This window comes from Palaemon carinicauda, chromosome 5 (assembly GCF_036898095.1).
Source record: "Palaemon carinicauda isolate YSFRI2023 chromosome 5, ASM3689809v2, whole genome shotgun sequence".
Classification (NCBI taxonomy): Eukaryota; Metazoa; Arthropoda; class Malacostraca; order Decapoda; family Palaemonidae; genus Palaemon; species Palaemon carinicauda.
In genome coordinates this window covers 9,777,123-9,784,622 of record NC_090729.1, presented here as the reverse complement: position 1 = coordinate 9,784,622, position 7,500 = coordinate 9,777,123, and positions in this window count along the sequence as shown.

Sequence of the window (7,500 nt, the reverse complement as noted above, 5' to 3'; positions counted from 1 at the left end):
AAAGCATCCTTGGAACCGAAGGAAGCAACTTAACTAGAATATATTCTAATTCCAGGATTTCCTCGTTGCATTTCCTACAGTGGTTACGAGTCAGTTAAAAGCTGTTGTCATTTATTCCTTCTAGAAGATATCTCTCGTGCATTTTTGCATTGGGCCAGACATCACATGCGATATATCTAGCAAACGTTAAATCCAGGTCGTAAGCAAAGAAAATTCCTAAACAGCTTTGTCATGACTGTTTACTAAAATATATGTTGAGAGTTTCTAATATATCAATGGTTAATATAAGATAACATTGAATAAATAAGATTCCTATAATCAATATTTTTCTGGATACCTGTTTGTGATGTGTTATAATTTGATAGAAAGTATGGGTCGTTGCAAGTGAAAACATATTGATTGTATTTAATACCAAATATTTTTTTGTAGCTTCTTCTTAATTCTTTAATGATTAACATTACTTTTTTTGTGATAAATATTTATATATAAAACTTCTCTGCTTCAATAATTTTCGCAAAGTACCCTCCCCTCCAAAAAAAAAAAAAAAAAAAAAAAAGGCTTCTTACCTACTTATTAAGCTCAACGTATGAATGTTCTGGTCACTATTTTCCCGACCTTTTTACATATAACTTTCAGTTAGAAATCACTCCCTCTACGGACATGGCTTGCCACGCTATGTTGCAGGCCTACCTTGCACATAATGTAAAGACATCTTGCTATTTTCACTGAGCTATTTTTCCTTTTTGGAGACCTTGGACTATATAGTATGAAGCTTTTCCATCTACAGTCGTAGTTTCGCTAGTACGAATAATAACCTACTTGCCTTTCCAAGAATCAATTAATAATTTCCAGCTACATGTGTCGTTACTTTATGATTAAAATTGTTTTTCTATGCTTGATGACCAGAATTTGACCTTTTGACTGACCTTTGCCTTAGACTGGAGCTTGACAGCTCTTTATAACACATTTTAAAATCTCTTCAGGTTTCATTACTCTACGATTAAAATTGTGGCCATATGGTTGATGACCGGAATTTGACCTTTCACTTGACCTTTGCCTTAGACTAGACCTTGGCGTTCGACCTTAACATCTCTTTATATAACAGTTTAAAGTCCCTGCAAGTTTCAGTTCTTTATGATTAAAAATGGTTGATGACCGGACTTTGGCCCTTTGTTTGACCTTTGCCTTGCCCTCGACCTTGACCTTTGACCTTAAAAGCTCTTTATATAACAGTTTATGATCGTTGCGATTTTTAGTATTTTATGATCAAAATTGTGGCTGTATGGTTGATGACCAGAATTTGACCTTTCCCTTGACCTTGGCGTGGATTTTCATACACTCATATATGAACCAAGTTTAAAGTCTCTGTGACAATGATGTTCAAATTTATGGCTGATTATGTGATTTGGATATTTGGCTTGGCTATGACCTAGATCCCTGTCCTTGACCTTCTAAACTAATCACTTATAGGTTTCTATATAACAGTTAATATCTGCAAGTTTCATTACACTACGATTGAAATTGTGGCCAGGAAGGTGTTCATAAACAAACACACACGCACACTCACAAACAAACAAACAAACGAGGGTTGAAACATAACCTCATTCCAACTTCATTGGCGGAGGTAATAATAATAATAATAATAATAATAATAATAATAATAATAATAATAATAATAATAATAATAATAATAATAATAATAAGTGAAACTCATCATCTATTATCAGACTGAAAAACTCGCAACTTGATCATGAGGAACAATCCAGCGCCCCCTGATAACGACCCTCTGAAGAAGACAAATGTAGTCTACTCTTACCAATGCCGAGTCCGAGGATGCCCTGGCAAATACATAGGAATAATTACCATGAAACTTTCGAAGAGGATCTCGTGCCCTGTTCAGCAAGGTGCTATCAGAAATCATGCTCTACAGCGACATAACTCCCAAATTAGCCGGGCAGACATCGTCGCCAATACCAAAATTATCGGCAGCGCCACGGACATTAGGCGCTTACGAATTTTGGAAGCTTTGTTAACCCAGAACGAGAAACCAGCGTTGAATACGACTCAATAAATGTTCCACCTACCATCCTGTCGATGTACCAACGCTAGGAACCAAGAACAAGACCCCCAGGATGATGACAACCCCGATCCTAACACCCCTGCAAATGGAGAAATCGTCTGGCCGAATGCTGATTTTGGCGGCGAACATGGCCCGGAATTTCAGCCTGCTGAGCATAGGAAGGGGCTGACTGACTTTGAGCCCGTCTCGGCGCGTGCCTCAGCCAATCAGGGAGCTCAGATACCTCTCTCAGCCCAGTCCACTGAGCGAGAGAGGAGCCTTCCTGACTTTTTGGCTGGCTCGACGCGCGTCCTGACCAATCAGGATCCAGGATTCCTTCCTACTTCTCAGCCTGGGAGGCCAAGCCGAGCTCGTCGTACATCTACCACCCGAACTTAAAACCTCCGCTCGACCAATTAAAATTCGAGGCTCCTCTCTACGAACCAGAGCCGGGATATATAAGGACCCAGTATAATCAATTTTCTTTGGTAGTTTTCGACATAACTTATGTCATCCTTAGCATACCTGCAATTATCATTATGTAGAATTAATAAAATTAATAAAAATCATCCTAAGTATATAGTTAGGAAGATATACTTACACGAATTGCCCAACTAGCTCTAAAATCAAATTAATCAAGGAACATATATTTATTATTGACTCCTTTTTTAGTTATATGTCTAACAATTCTTTTATATGGTTTAATGTTCCTTGATTAATTTGATTTTAGAGGTATTTTGGCGTTTCTTGGAAGTATATCTTCCTAACTATGTACTTTGGATGATTTTCATTAATTTTATCAATTTTACATAATAATAATTGCACATAGGCTGAGAATGATATAAGTTATGTCGAAAGCTATGGAATGGAGATGATGTTAGCAGCATTGACTATTTTATATATATATATATATATATATATATATATATATATATATATATATATATATATATATATATATATATATATATATATATATATATATATCTGCAGCTACGTAAGACGCCTTCTCCATGTGGGAAAATAAAGGTCATTACAAATTACACAAGGTAAATAAGACATCTTAATACTAAAGCTAATCATTACAAAATAATAATGCCCCTTCATAAATTCAAATTAGCTTTCCTAAAATATTACATTTAATCATGAAAGATGAAGAATTACAATTTAGCTTTCATCATTAATGATGATAAAGTTATAAATCAAAGACAACCTTAAGTTATAAAGGACAATTTTACAACAATATGTAGAAATTAAACATCTTTAAAATATATAGAGGTTTTTACCGATTCTGAATAAGTTGAGCCTTACTTTTGGTTTACTTGACAAAACATGTTGAAACAAATAAACAATCTTCTAAACACAATATCATGAATGGTTGCATAGATAGAAAAGAAAATCTGCGTGGTTTCTCAAATCATCAAATTATAGAATAAAATGATTTAACTAGGGACATTTTCTTTTAATGTGTCACGTAGTTGTCGTCAGCTTCACAGAACAACCAGTTTCACAAGGTCTGCATCACAAGCAACTGCATTACGGTTCGATCTCCTTCAAACTTTCAAGAAGATATTTTTTTAGTAATTCAGGTTGAAACCTTAACCACAGATTACAAGGTTAATAAATTACAAGATTTCATATCAATGCTAAATATGCTTCTTCCATTTATTTAAAAATAATATTGCCTTCATCTTTCTGGACTTGGTCCCAAATGTGATAATGAGAGAGAGAGAGAGAGAGAGAGAGAGAGAGAGAGAGAGAGAGAGAGAGAGAGAATAAATAATAAAACTGTTTACCATCAACATTGCTTTACATGAATTTTTATCTTTCTTGTGATCTTTTACGGCTGATATTAATATTCCATTATACTTCCATTTGAGTAAGATCCCTTCCACACTAAAGGCAAATGTATGGAGAGCAGATATTATTACCAATTTCGTTGTATGGATGACGATCGCAAGTGTAAATGACGTTATAGACAAGGAAAAAACGGGCAAACCATCGAAGTGTCCGTGTTCGATGTTGAGGCACTAAATGGGTTCTTGACTACTGTCTGACACTACTTTGACTGCACTCTGTCCTCTACCTGGCTTTTGGCCTAAGTTATATGATCGTTTGCCTATACTTACTATCTGCCTTGGACTGTTCGATATTTTATTACTGTTTTAAGACAAAAAAATTACGGCAAATACAAGTGGCCACCCTGCATTTGTCGTTTGTGTTGAAGTGCCTTAAGTTGTAATTCCATGTAGATGAGTCAATCAAGACATCATTGGTCGGTGATTAGCTTCATTATATATATATATATATATATATATATATATATATATATATATATATATATATATATATATATATATATATATATATATTTATATATATATATATATATATATATATATATATATATATATATATATATATAAATATATAAATATATATATATATATATATATATATATATATATATACATATATATATATATATATATATATATATATATATATATATATATATATATATATATATATATATATATATATATATATATATATATATATAAAACAGCAGATTTTCGTTTGTGTTATTTGTGAATTCATGGTATGACAGTCAGGACCAGCAACGTTATAATTTGCGAAAGAAATGGAATGTCATCTATGTGCTACTTTATGTTGAAGTTTGTTCACTTTAAGTATACTCCACTCATGAAATGTGATATATATGGGGTAACACCGCCAGTACATTTCACATAGCCACTGTAGAAATTTAGCAATGAAATAGACATGGGAAGTTTTCTTTGTTATATATGGCCTTTCATGATGCCTGATATATTTAATCTTATAATTTTTACGGCTCCATTGTACTATTTCATGTTTTATTTTTCTTATAATGACAAAACGTTATCAGTGTTATAACTGCAATGATTTCCCATCTTTATCTTGGGTCTATCTGATAATGTTGATCATTTATAATATTTTTTTTCCATACATAAGAAAGTTTTGACGCCATTTTCATGGAAACTTTTATTTTATTCTCCGAAGTGGCAAAATCTGATTAAATTTACTATACCGAACATTGACATAATACTATGAAAAGCTGCTTTGTCTAGATGTGTGGTCTCTTGAAAATTACAAATAGGTATTTCTTCAAAATTTAGATTTCAATGTTTTTTTTTTTTCTTCTTCTTCTTCATTTAGTTAACCATGCACTTATCTCTGCTCTGACTTAATAAGGAAAAGTGAAAACAAAAGTGGAATCACGGAGGCTTTATTAATTTTTATGCGTAATGTACATTATCAGAGTATTCCGTAAATGCGTACCATCGATAAATCCAATAAGCCTCGTGATATTACAAATAATACTCACCAGTAAAGTTATATTAAACATACTTACATAATTGAATAATTGAAGAGGAGAAGTACTCTATAGCATTAGAAAACCCCACACGTTCAAAAAGGATATTCAGGTTGCCACAAAACTTAAATCAACCAATCGAGGGGAATTTGATTATGAAGGATTTCTCGAAATAACCTAAGAATTATACTTGTGTCCTCTCGGACTGCAAGCCCCAACAGTCAAATGACACACACATGCACGCACACACTCACCCGTTCACACATACGCACACTACGGAGAATACGACTATAGCAAATTACCGGGTCTTCTGCTGCTACGTTTGAGGAGTAAGCGGATTATACACAAACTCCTTGGCCCAATAATTTCCGACTCGGTAGATTCATGGACGTCTTCTTTGAACAAGGTAAGTTGCAACCATTAACTTCACGCTACCTGATGTTGCTCGCAAGCATCTCTCGTTATATCTTAAGAGGATTCGAAAATTTTCAAACACCGCTTTGGCTATCTCAGCGAATTGCACTATGATAGGAGAAATGTGAAAACTCTTGCATTAAGCAGACTAATCTTATTCACAGAGGAACCTTATTCGTTCTTATTCGTGCAAACTTAGCGTTAATATCGTGAGACGAAATTCTGTCTTACTCCGGGTATCCATAAAATTTTCACGATAAGGAATTAGTTATAATGATAGAAGTCAATCATTATCATTCTATCATAATAAGGAATTAGTTTTAAACACTACTATTTATACAAATAATTATGAGGTGCTACGGGAATTCAAAATTCTTGAGGTATAAATCTTTCATCCGTACTCAGCATATTTCTAACATGTTGCCAAACCAGTTATTCGTTTGTCAAAGATCCTCTCAAGATTTTTTTTTCCCATATATATCCTCAAAATAGAAAATCATTGTTATCAATATTTTGATCATCTGAATTAGATCTTATAAATATATCTTTTATGATCCTCTGGCACCATAATAATATATCATCTGACCTTTCACACAGCGTAAGTAAGGATCTAAGTGAAGAGGAAGTATCTGTTTCATTATATTAAATAATTATATCAATTCTTTAAGGAACATTTTTTCTTGTCGTACATCTTTGATTATCAAATATTACTAATCTTCTGCCTATTTTCATATGTATTATTTGAACACAATCTCACTATTTTTCCTGTATGAACGTTGTAGTCATTGTTTTCCCCATGATTTTTTTTTTTTTCTATATAGGTACCACGTAAGGTGTCATGGTTTACTTGCATATGTTGCAAAAGTGTCTCGCAAAGTTTCTTCGTATTATGAACAGTTTTCCTTCACACTTTACTCCCATCGTTTGTGAGTAGCAGGTTGGCCATGTCACCAGCCACCAGTTGTGATGCTGCCGTTAGAGAGTTATTTTGTTCTTTGACTGGCCTGACAGTCCTATATTGGATCCATGGAACAGTCTTGCTTATATTTTCCACATTCTCTTCTGTCCTCATATACATGAACAAATCTAGATTACCAGTCAATTCCTCATTATTGTAGTGTAACTGTTCAGTGACTACCTTTCCTTGGATAGGGTAGATTCCTTAGCTACGTTAAGAAGCTCATCTAGAAACACACTTGAAAATCAAATCTTTGTTCTCTAATCTTGTTCAGTGCCATAGCCTCTGTACCATTCTCCTGGGATAGAGTTTTCTTATTTGATGGCATATTCAGGAACACTATTGTATTTTGTTTAACTTCCTCTGATTTTCCTAAGTTTTTTATCATTTTCTCATGCGATATTCTAGTAGTTCATTATTCTTCTTTTAGTTTATAATATCGTTATTTCCTTTCCTCACTGACCTATTTTTCCTGTTGAAGCTCTTTACCTTATAACACCTTGCTTTTCCTCATTACTAGCTAAGCTACAGCTCAGAAAATAATAATAATAATAATAATAATAATAATAATAATAATAATAATAATAATAATAATAATAATAATAATAATAATAATAATAATAATAATAATAATAGTAATTGGTTATTTTTAATTGTACAATGTTTTAACTTTATTCTTTTTTTAATATTCCAGTTCTGATATGTGAATAAATC